Source organism: Pipistrellus kuhlii, unplaced genomic scaffold, assembly GCF_014108245.1.
Source record: "Pipistrellus kuhlii isolate mPipKuh1 unplaced genomic scaffold, mPipKuh1.p scaffold_m20_p_6, whole genome shotgun sequence".
NCBI classification, from domain to species: domain Eukaryota; kingdom Metazoa; phylum Chordata; class Mammalia; order Chiroptera; family Vespertilionidae; genus Pipistrellus; species Pipistrellus kuhlii.
This window is the reverse complement of record NW_023425562.1, coordinates 73,327,892-73,340,034: the sequence shown is the minus strand read 5'-3', so window position 1 is coordinate 73,340,034 and position 12,143 is coordinate 73,327,892. Positions and strand designations below refer to the sequence as shown.

Below are 12,143 nucleotides of genomic sequence, written 5' to 3'. Positions count from 1 at the left end.
AGAATACGCATTGTGTACTTTTATAATGTGACTAGGGGCCCAGTGCATGAATTCGTGCACCTTGAAAGGAACTGTGGGTTGTAAGCTGCGATGGGTCTTGGCCCATCCTCCATGTACCCACCCTTCCCCTCCCACTGTGGCCCCTGGTCCCCTGGTCTAGTCTGCCAGCAGCCCTGCTCCTGCTGCCTCCATTACCATATGCTGATGGCATCAGGCCCACTCGCATCCACTGATGGCATAGACCAATTGGGGCCGGAGCCAGCAGCAGATTCGAGCAGCAGCTGCTGCCCTGATCAACCCTCAGAAACAGGGGGAGGTGGAGAAGCCCTGAGGGGCAATCAGGGCCAGCAGCCAAGTGATCGGGGCCAGTGCCGGGTGCTGGCAGCAGGTGCAAGCACCAAGTGAGACTGCAGTGCACAGGGAGCAAAGAATTTTCAGTAACTACCAGAGGCTCGCCCTGATGACAGCAACTGGCTGTCCCTGCTCACCTGCTCCACCATCCTCCACGCTCTGCCTCCTGCTGCCGACGCCTGCCATGTTCCGAGTATGCCCCCGGTGGTCAGCGCACACCATAGCAACCAGTTGTTTAGTTGTTCCATCATCCCGTCTATTTGGATGTTAGAGTTTTATATATATAGATATGAGTCTAAGTTTTGTTGGTTAAATTCAGTTGTGTCAAAGACATTGCTCATAAACCTTTCCTATACATTCCCTTTAATCCTGCTAGATTTAATAATTCTATGTGGGAATGCATACCTACAGGGACGTGTACACACACTGTTCTTACCCTGACTCTTGACGACAAGGAATTGTAGGACACAGGTTCAATGAAGGGCCTGACTCTTTTTCTATTCTCAGAGAACAATGGGGAATACAAAGGAAACATTCCATTAAGACATGCTGAAATGTTCTCAATCATCCTCCCCATATAAACAATTGTGACAACCATATATATTTCCTTTTCAAAATCCTGGAAAGAACATGGATGAAAAGAAACAATCTCAGAAAAGTTAAGAGGTCTAGGATTATTCAGCAAGCAAGCAGCAGAGGGTTTGAAACTTAAGTCTTCTCACAGGCATAGTGAGAAAAAACTGTGGGGAGGAAGGGTAGTCATGGACTTGAGAAAATGGCAAATGTGTCTCCCTCAGTCCTCCTCCCCCACTCCAGTTGAAATCTAGTAAACTGCCTGAGGGGACAATGAGGGCCCTGCATTATTGTATGATGCCTGAGTTACTTCAGCTCCTCTTTAAAACACATGCTTATGAACTCTCAGGAAAAATGTGAAATGTCTTAAGTATCTTGCGCAGAGAATGTTGGACAGTCCCATTTGTTAAAACCACCTACTACTGCATTCCAATTCTGGTGGCATGGGCAGGAACTTGTCCGCCTATCTTTAATGCTTTTAATATTTAATGTTTGAATGTCTTCATTGTTTTACTTTTTTGATATGTTGACCCAATGACTGCAGTGTAATGACCCAATGACTGCAGTGTAATGATGCTGGGTCATAAGCTATGCTCCAATATCACCTCCTATCATCGTGTTTCCACAAAACAGCCCTATGACTTCCCATTGAAAGAACAACAGACTGGTTTGCTACCCAGTCTGTTTTTGCTGCTGCTGACAAATGAACACTCCATTCTTCAATTCTTGCCACCTTCGCCCACTCATTCAAGGATTTTGCTGGAAAATTGAAGTCTGTTCAAACTATAGGGTGTACTCAGTCCGTGTTGGACACGAGAATGTCCAGTGTGCACGGGGACCTTGCAGAGGATGTGAGGGGTCAGGGTCATGCTGGTGCCATGGAAAGATGTGGTTTTACTTAGGAGGAGAAAGACTTATAAAAGTGCTCACTTACAGGATGGTTATTCATATTACAAAAGGTTAGCTAAGGATGCTTTTAAATAGTGCACCTTATAAAGGTATTCAGTAGTCTGGCTGACTCCTCCAAGAATGTCACTGGCAATTTTTAGAAACAGCTTTTATATAAATGAAGGTGCAGAGGTGTGCAGGGTGGAAGGGGGGCATGTAGGTGTGTGAGGGTAGGGGTCACCCTCCCACTGTCCCAGAAGGTCTTCTTCATGCTATTTTCCAACAACAGAAATCAAATTTGAGTGAGTAGAGGGTCTCTCCAGAGGGGATGTAACCAAATGTTTTCTAATTGAGAGGTGCAATACTGATTGCTCTTCAAAACCTCAGAATAGCACTGACAAGTGTCTTTGAAGGGAAACTTACATAAAAAAAATATCTTTTTATTCTCATATAATAGTAGTAACTCCCAGGGGGGAAAATGGAGCTACATGAGAAAAATTGCATCAAGTCCAGTGTAGCACTATTATGTCATGCTAAATGTGGTTGAAATCAATGGTTTGTTATCGCTGAAGTAATTTTTAAAGTTTCCACCAAAAAAAAAAGTTATTTTGCCTATCATGATTCAACTAGATTCTTGTGTATCCACTGCACATCAAGTGTTATATAAATCTATATTGTTTCAAATGTCTGGATTTCCCCCCCACACACACACACACCATCATGCCTCAAAGACTATTAGTAGGTTTTCTTTTTCTACTCCAAAATGGAAATGGGGGAGAGCCTTCGTTTTTATTTTCACATCACTACGTTCTAATGGAATACTTTAAAGCAGTCATGCAGTCATTTCCGTTAGATGAAAATGTAACGCCATCAGCTGGAGATGGCCGAAGACGCATTTGGAGGTGACATAAGCTTGTCATGGGGTTTTTAATCCAGCAAACATGGCCTCCAGAACTCTGAGGAGGGTCTGTAAACACGGGAAGGGGGAGGGAGAGGAGGCGTCAAAAGGTGAATGAGTTTGGTGGTGGGATGAGGGGTACACTGGAGGTTCAGTGTACTATGCCCTCTACCTTTGGGTACCACTGAAATCTTCCATAATAAGAAACTTGAAACGTAAATGTCCCAATTTTTCCCTTTATTTAACAAGTTCCTGTTGATTGTGACTATTTCATTTGCATGCAGTCCTTGGGGACCTGATGGGAAGAGAGCCTCAGATCAGCCAGAAATCAACATTTGCTCCTTGCAAGGGAGTCTGAGTGTGGCAGAGAGGGAGGGAGGGAGGGAGGGAGGGAGGGAGGGAGGAAAGGCTCCTCCTGGCACATCCCACAGGCCCCGCACCTGTGGTCTGATCTCCAGAAAGGCATTCCACACAATTGCAAGGCACATAGCATGCAACAATTCCTCCGAAAAATTAAGCTCCAGCTACTTTCCAGTCCTTTCCAGCATGGACAGCAGACCGCCCCGCCCCCCTCCTGAAGGCGCATTTCCACTTGAGCCGCGGTGAGAATTTCGGGAGTCAGACTCCAGCTTGGAAGACCGCATTCCTGCGCCAGCACGCCTCGGCCCAGGCAATGGCACCTCGGCACGGAAAAGTTGGCTCCTTCCCCCCAGTTTGTTTCCAGGCTGCTGAGCACTACCGGCTGCAGGTTGCGCAGCAGCCTCTCCCTCTGGATTCAGACTCACCACGCCGGCGAGTAGGGGAGGGGCGGACAGGAACGTAAACCCGGTTCCAATTAGAAAACATAGCCAGAACCCCCAAATCGCCAAGCCTTCGGCCAGTGTCCGCAGCAATAAACCCCGGGACGTGGCCCGCAGCGCCGGCAGGGAGCGCGGGCCAGCGGCCAGGCGGCGCCAGCGCATCTGCCGTCTCAGCAGGGCTGTGCGCACCTGAAATGTGGGCGCCAGGAGTCCGAGCCCCGGTGGGCAAGCGGATCCCCAAGGAAATAAAATACGACCAGAGGACCTCTTCCTCTGTCCGTCTGAAAAGGCATCGCACATTCTACTGGGATCTGGTAAAAAACACAGAGCTCCAAGTCCCAGCCCTAAAGTGCCCAATCCGCCCGCTGTGGCTTGGAGAGCGCATGGGAAGAGGCAAAAATCAGACTTAGGAAAATCGAGACGAACTTGAACAACAGCAACAAAAAAACACGAATCCACTCGCTTTCCCTCCCGCTCCTGGGCCGGTGGCTAGCGGGGCTGCGGGCCGCCACGGCTGCCCGTCCTGCTCCTCCCGGCGGCGAGGGGCTCCGGGAGTCCCGGTCCGGGCCGCCTGTTGGGAGATCCTTCGCCGCCTTCCTCTCCCCGCTCCGCTCTGCGAAACGAAGCTCCGCTTTCCGGTCCCAAACAGACCTCGTCCCCAGCTCCGCCGCTTCCCACTCACCAGCCCCGGCCGGTCTTCTTGGGGTCGCTTGCACCCCCCGAGCCCACGCCCGCGCGCGCCGTCACAGCCCGGGCAGCCGCGCTCCGCCGCGCCCCCGGGTCTGCTCCCAAGCTCCCACCGACTTCGCACGGCAGCCCTCCTCATCCTGGGCGCCCGGGGTGGCGGGGCGCCAGGCTGCAGCCGGAGCCGATCGCTCCGGCCCCTTCCTCCGCATCTGGTTAGCCCGCTCCGCTCCGCTCTCTCCGCCCGCCTGGCGACCCGCGCCCGCGGGTCCCGCCGCTGCGACCACCCCGACCGACTCACCGCGGGCTCCGAGGCGGAGCCAGGACGCCCTCCCCGCGGGGCCTGCCTCCGAGTCCGCCGCCCGCCCGCAGCCCCCGCCCCGCACCCTCCGGCCCCTCCGCCGCCCGCACTGCCCGGGCCCGGGGACTCACCTCCGGGGCCAAGTGACCCGACAAAGGCGTCCAGGGGGCCCCCGGTCCGTCTCCCCAAAGAGCCAGCGGGCGGGAGCCGGGCGGAGCGGCGCCCGCCTTTGATCCTCTGCTCCCCTGCTCCCTCCTCCTCCTCCCGCACCCCACCCCGCTTCCCTCTGCGTCTCCCTCCCTCTCCCCCACCCCGCCGCTCCCAGCCCTGCGCTCGCCGCCCGCGCCCCCGGCTGCCCCGAGAGTGTTGGAGCGGCCGCGGCCGCGGCCGGGCCGGCGGGGAGCTCCCGGGCGCACCACGGGGCGACGCCCGGCCCTCTGGCTCCGCAGGAGGGAAGGGTTCGGGGAGACTCGCCCTGCGGGCGGGGTGGGCTCGGGGCTCCCTGTGGCATGTCACTAGAGTTGCTAAGCCCGGCGACACGCTAGCGGGAGACAGCAGCCGGGAACTCCAGGGGAGGATGGCAGCGAGGAGCAGGAGGAGGAGGATGGGGAGGCGGGAACTTCCCCGCGCAAAGGTGGCCGCCAACTTTGCCCTGCCTAGGCCCTTGGCTGGTGTCTGGGAATGCGAGGGCGACAAAAGCTGGGGGAAGGGAGCGCCCCTGGGGACTTGAAGAATAGGGAATTACCGCCTGGCTCCCCCGGGTCCTAAAGGGTTCCCCAGTGTCAGGTTAGGTTCTGAGGTCTGCAAAAGCCCCCTCTGTAGGTCTGGTACTTGTTTGAGTCCTAACCCGCCAACCCTCCAGGGGAAACCAGGCTAAGCCCGCCCAACTCCCTAAGAGGTTTGGAGTTGCTGGCCCCACACAATTGGAATTGAAAATAAACTGTTAGGGGCAGAAATAGAATATTGGGGATCAGCTATAATCATAAGACATATTAATCATGCTCTGTTAATTGTGATTGTTTTTGTTCTGATTAAAGAAAGCACATTCTAACCTGCCTGGGAGTTGCATGGGGGGAGGGGAGCTCACCTTTCTGGAATGCAACCCATCCTCCACATAGAGCTGCCTATTATCATGGAGAGATTAACCACCTGAGAAACCTGAGGGCAGCCCTTTGAAAACCTCCAGCCCTTTGCATGCCTGCAGGCCTTTGCAACCCCCTAGACAGCTTTATCTGTAAACTGCCCATTTTGCATACCCTTTCTTTTTTAAATTTTTTAAAAATATATTTTATTGATTTTTTACAGAGAGGAAGAGAGAGGAACAGAGAGTTAGAAACATCGATGAGAGAGAATCATTGATCAGCTGCCTCTTGCACACCCCCTACTGGGGATATGCCCACAACCAAGGTACATGCCCCTGACCAGAATCAAACCTGGGACCTTTCAGTCCACAGGCCAATGCTATCCACTGAGCCAAACCGGTTTCAGCTGCATACCCTTTCTTATCCCTTTTGCTGACTTCGACTTCTCCGTGTAATCTTCCTCCTACCCAGTATAAGCAGCTGGCTTCTGGTGGGGGTGCAGAGTAGATTTTTGTGGATGACCTGCTGCTCTCCCATACTGCTGGCATTATTGGAATAAACGCTTATATATGATTCGACCTCGTCTCTGCTGAATTGGCTCCAGGCCACCTTGAACATTAATTGTCCGGTTACAAACCTAGAGTGGCTGCAGGACTGGAATGGCAGAGCAGGCACAATCATGGTGGGGGGGGGGGGGGGGCGGAGGGCGAGGATAGGGGAGAGCCAGAGCCCAGGGGGGGCAAACTACCCAGAGTCTGCATTTCAAACATTGGGAGGAAGTTGTGGATTTGTATTTCATGAACTATGATAGAAAGATATACCATAAAGGGGGTTAAAGTGATTTAGAAAAATATCTGTGAACCCATTTTTACCCCAGGCTCAGACCTGTTACTCTTGCCTCAGCCTTGGGAGCCCAGGCTTAGCCCAGGTTGTCAAGGCTGGTTATGCCCCATGAAAGCTTCCTAGGGACCCAACCCTCCCTCCTGCCTGGTAACCAACCATTGGCCTCAGAAGGTCTTGCTTCCTCTGACAGGCCTCGTCTGGCAGTTTCCCTGGGGTAGGAGTTGAAGATGGTGCCAGAACAGCAGGCCCCACCCTGTGGTCACTTCACAGAAGGACTTGGCTTCCTGTGGAACCCCAGCAGCCCAAAGAGAATGCTAACCCCTGAGTGCTCCCATAAAGGATGCATTTGGGTGGAGGAGAGGATTGGCAGAACCAGCACCACCTGTGGGTTGTCTTTATGAACTTGCATCACATCCCTCTCCATCTCTGCACATGGCAAAGCACAACTGAGGCTGCCTCCTAAATCCCTGAGCTGCAAGGCTGCGGTGCAGAATGCTCAGAAGAGGGCACTGCACATTCTCCATCTAGAAGAACTCAAATGCCTCCTAACCTTAGGATAGTTGCTTAGTGTTCCTGGCTCTTTCCCTGAACAGAACATTCTCTCATCTGGACCACCTGGCTGAGCAGATAGATATTGTTAGACTCGTGTGAGGCAGAGAATCATTATTTCTATTTGTCAGATGAAGAAGCTGAGGTTTTTAAAAAAGGTTAACTGGCCCCAATCCTTGCCTCTCTGTTGGTGTACATTTTGCTGTTTAGGCTTTGGGATGACTTTGAGGGCCAGTTTGTTTTGCCAAGAGAACACCAGCCTGCGTGGCAGGAAACTCTAGGGCACTGTTTGAATTTTAAATTGGACTTCTCTAATACAGCAGGCAGGACTCTTCCTGAGTTCTGTGTAAGATGTGGTCACTGGTCACCTCTGGCTGACAATGGAGTGCTCCCTCCAGAAGGGAGGGTTGCAGAAGTCAGAGGAAGAAAATGCCTTTGCAGTCACCCCTGTATTGAGTTCCGTGGACTATCCCCATGACCGAGCTACTTTGAAACTTTCAGGCTGATGCTTTGGAGCTCGGTACCCTGGCTCTTCAGGTGATGTGTTGAGTGTTGAGCATGGATACGGGTGTGCCCCCGCCTGTGCATGTGCTTGGAGGGATGAGTTGTCTTGCATTTCCTAAAATTATCAAAGGCTTCATTCAAAAGCCTAGTTTTCATAACATGCTTATCTCAATTTAACATTTGAACATACACATTTTCTTCTATTGTGGAATAAATATGCAAATTCTCTCTCCCACTTATTATAGGTAAGCACCCTCAGGTCACAGTGCTTATACTGACACAGCTCTTTGCTTGGGCACACCCTGGTCCTGAACAAATACTCAGTAATTGATAGTTGTTGAAAAAAATAACATTTTATTGTGAGGCCAAAAATATAGATTTCTGGTGAAAGAATAATTTGAAAGAATGGGGAAAAAATTCATGATGTGGTGGGTTTTATTATTACTATTGTTATCGTGATTACGGTATTTTCTTCCATGCCACTTGCATAGTTTCAAGAGGCCCAGATGAATGTTGTTTCTCTTTACTGCTCCCCTCCATAGACACACTCATCTTTTAGTGTTTCTGTAATCCTAATGGGCTTAACACTTCATTGCAAAAGAAACTTGCCAGCATCAGGAATCTCAAATGAAGAGATATCACTTCCTCCCAGCATATGTGGCAGCTAAGGAGAGGGGTTTGAGGTTCCTGGTGGACACCTCAGTTGATCTGGAATGGTAGCTGCATATAGGGTGGTTTCTTAGGTGTGGATCTGTGGTTGTTGCTTTATCTAATAAAAAGGGAATATACTAATTGACCATCACACCCTCACAAAGATGGCAGCACCCACAGCCAATAAGGAGGGAATATGCTAATTGACTGCCATGCCCTCAAAGATGGCAGTGCCCAGTCCCTTTATGCCCCCAGCCACCCAGGGCTGGCCTGAGGCACAAGCAAGCCTTGAATGTCAGCTGCCCAGTTGCCCAGGGCTGGCCCAAGGGATGACCAAATGACTGAACAGCAGGGTGTTTGAGGTGACCAGGCTGACATGGGGGCAGTTGGGGGCAACCAGGTCAGCAGGGGGTTGGGGGTGCAGTTGGGGGCAACTGGGCAGGGGGGACAGTTGGTGCGATTAGGCTGGCATGAGGGAGGCAGTGAGGGGTGACTAGGCCTGTGGGGAAGCAGTTGGGGATGATCAGGTGGGGGGGCTGGGGGAGAGCAGTAGAGGCAACTTGGCCAGCAAGGGGGCAGTTGGGGGCGATTAGGCTGGCAGGGGGGGCAGTGAGGGGTGACTAGGCCAGCAGGAGGGGTAGTAGGGATGACCAGGCCAGCGGGGGGAGGAGCAGTTAGGAGCCACCAGGCTGGCAGAGAGGGGGCAGTTAGGGGCAAACATGCTGGCAGGGGGGGTGAAGTTAGGGGTGATCATGCTAGCACACAGAGGCAGTGAGGCCTGCTGGGGCGGTGGGGGGGGGGGGCAGTTAGGGGCAACCAGGGAGACAGGCAGATGAGCGATTATGAGCCAGCTATCCAGGATTGTGAGAAGGATCCTGGATTGGAGAGGGTGCAGGCTGGGCTAAATTTTATGCACCGGGCCTCTAATGTTACCATAGTTATTATGCTATGATTTAGCATTGAAATTAGAAAGCATTGAGGGGCTATCATATATTGGGCAATGTGACACAGTAGAATTTGCTGTATCTCCTGGGTTACCTTCTTAATAATGCTTGTGTCTTAGAAGAGATTACAGAACTTTCAGAGCTAAGAGAGGTTGGTGAGGCCAGTTCACATGTTGTGAAGAACTGACACTTGAGCACCCATCCAGCTGCCAGGCTTAGGATGACTTTCAGGAGAAGTTTTTAAGTGCCTATAGAGAGGTGACCTGATGAGAGAAAACACAGATTTGAGATTTTCAAGTAGGAAATATTCCTCAATATGTCTTGAACTTTAGACAATGGGAAAAGGTTACAAAATGTCTATGTTTTGTGTCTAAGGGGTCATCAGTGCTCATTCAGAAACCATCTTTAGATCAAATATGTAACAGGCATGGCCTCAAACGTCTGTTGCATTACTAAAAATGAAGAACGGAACAAAACAAGAAAGCCCAGTGTATGGGAGAACATATTAGCAAATGTTATCACTGATAAAGGTTTAATCTCCAACATCTACAGACAGCTTATACAATTAAATAAAAGGAAGATGAATGATCCAATTAAAAAATGGGCAATGGACCTAAATAGAATATTTTTAAAAGAAGACAGAAGGAAGGCTAAGAGGCACATGAAAACATGCTCAAAGTCACTAATTATCCGAGAGATGCAAATCAAAACAACAATGTGGTACCATCTCACACCTGTCAGAATGGCCAACATCAACAAATCAACAAATGACAAGTGTTGGCGAGGTTGCAGAGAAAAACGAACCCTTGTGCACTGTTGGTGGGAATGCAGACTGGTGCAACCACTATGGAGAACAGTATGGAGTTTCCTCAAAAAACTGAAAATGGAACCCAGTAATCCCACTCCCATTTGACCCAGTAATCCCACTCCTAGGAATATATCCCAAGAAACTAGAAACACCAATCAGAAAAGATATATGCACCCCTATGTTCATAGCAGCATAAGCTACAATAGCTAGAATTTGGAAACAGCCTAGGTGCCCGTCAGCAGATGACTGGATCAAAAAACTATAGTACATCTACACAATGGAATACTATGCTGCCATAAAAAGGAAGGAATTCTTATCATTTGCAGCAACCTGAATAGAACTAAAGAACATCATGCTGAGTGAAATAAGCCAGTCAATGAAAGAGAAATACCACATGACCTCACTCATTTATGGATATTAAAGAATATTATAAACTGATGAACCAAAAGACAGATATAAAGACAGTAAAGCAACAAGCAGACTGTCAAATTACAGCCGGGAGGGTAGGGAGATCTGGGGGAGATAAGACATCAACCGAAGGACTTGTATACATGCATATAAGTACAACCAATGGACACAAAACTCTGGGGAGGGAGGGTATGTATGGGAGGGAGGGGCAATGTTAAAATATATGCACAGATAATAATTTAATAAAAAAGTAATAATTTAAAAAAATGAAGAACGGTATACCCAATTTTAGAGCAATGTAATTAATCCAGTTTTTCCTTTTCTCCCCCCAAATCTGTTATTGTTTGAGTTAAATCGATGACATTTAGGAATTAAAAAGCTGTAATGTCTTATTAAAGTAGGATCTTGTTGACTTAGAAGAACAGAAAGATGACCATTCAGATGTTCAATGTAGACATGATTGCAAAGGCTCTGAGAAAAACATGAAATTGCTTATCAGCAATAAGAAGAGAGACTAGAACAATTTCTGAGGCAATGTTGAAGTGAGAATTTAGAACTGGATAAAAGATGCAACAATTGGAGAAGTCCTTCTCAATCACCTAGCATCATTCTCTGATCCTACAGGTGAGGAACCAGTTCCAGAGCGGCCAGGTGGAAGGAAGTCAAGCTCAGGTCTGGGTTATTGACTTCCAAATCAGCAGTCTTTCTTCTGCATTCATTATATCACTTTTGGGGGGGGGGGGGAAATCAAGGAGGAAAGTTAATATATTTTAAGCAACCTCTTTAGTCCCAGCGTATCAACTGTCTTCAGCTCTGCAAGTGGCAACATCAACAGGGGGTGTCGGTCAAGAGTCGCTGAATGTTTACCATCAGGTGAACACCTCAGAACCAAGAGCCAGAGAAGCCTCCAAGTGAGTGTGTCCCACTTCTCATTACTCTCTGTCCTCACTTATAGAGCCTGGGCTTCCTCACATGTAAAATGAACATAATTAGAATATTGGAGACCTTGCATTTTATGAGGCAAGAAAGTGTTCAACTCACTCAGCATGCTTTCCAGGGCAGAGATTACTGGTTATTGTTCTTTTGTTGTTGCTAATCCTCACCTGAGGGTATTTTCCGTTGATTTTTAGAGATCATGGAAGGGAGGGAGACAGAGAGAAGCATAGATGTGAGAAAGACACATCGATTAGTTGTCTCCCACATGCGTTCTGACCACGGCCTGGGATTGAGCCTACAATGGAAACACGTGGCCTCGACTGAAATCGATCCCTGGACCCTTCAGTTGATGCTCTATCCACTGAGAAAGACCGGCTGCTGCTGGTTATTGTTCTTAAAAACAGTTGGCAAGACTGTCATGGCTTGCTGGGAACTCTTCCCAAGGACGTTGAGGGGAATGGCAAATTCTAGATTTTTAGCACAAAACTGCTGCTGCTGGTGCTGGAAGGCCTTTAAGTGCTATGGAAGAAGGGTGATTGATATGATCTCTTTCATGCAAATACTTCTCCTTTCAAGGGGGAAAGAAGCAGTTGTGTTCCCTCAGATCTTCCCATATTCTTTTGGCCATTCCATCTTCTTGTTCGCTGGCTTCTGTGGACCTTGCTGTTAATGACTCTCACCTGTATATCCCTTTAGCATCATTCTCATTCTACGGAGAGACCTAATTTGTCTTATAAGAGTGTAAAACCCTGGGCTGCCTGGCCCCAGCCCTTTAAAGCCAGAACCTAGAGAGACACCTGAGCATGTCTAGAAGCAAGGAACACTCCACCATGTAATGGAAAAGGACAGGTCAGAGTCTGGTAGGTGAGGTTGAATCCAGCTCATGTTTTTAACCTAGTTGACATTCAACCAGCTCCTGACTT

The 12,143-nt window shown here is 49.4% G+C and overlaps 1 protein-coding gene across 4 annotated transcripts in view; it reads right to left on the bottom strand.

The window, feature by feature from the left end:
- SYNDIG1 (synapse differentiation inducing 1) overlaps positions 1-4,769 on the bottom strand; it is a 123,442-nt gene extending 118,673 nt beyond the window's left edge. For 2 of the 4 annotated variants that reach the window (XM_045574518.1, XM_045574517.1), the window contains exon 1: positions 4,627-4,769. The gene's annotated coding sequence lies outside the window, so the exon portion shown is untranslated. Of the gene's footprint in view, positions 1-4,192; positions 4,528-4,626 lie in introns of those variants that run through there. The other 2 variants (XM_045574520.1, XM_045574519.1) reach the window with 1 other exon arrangement.
- Between the last annotated feature and the right edge of the window lie 7,374 nt (positions 4,770-12,143).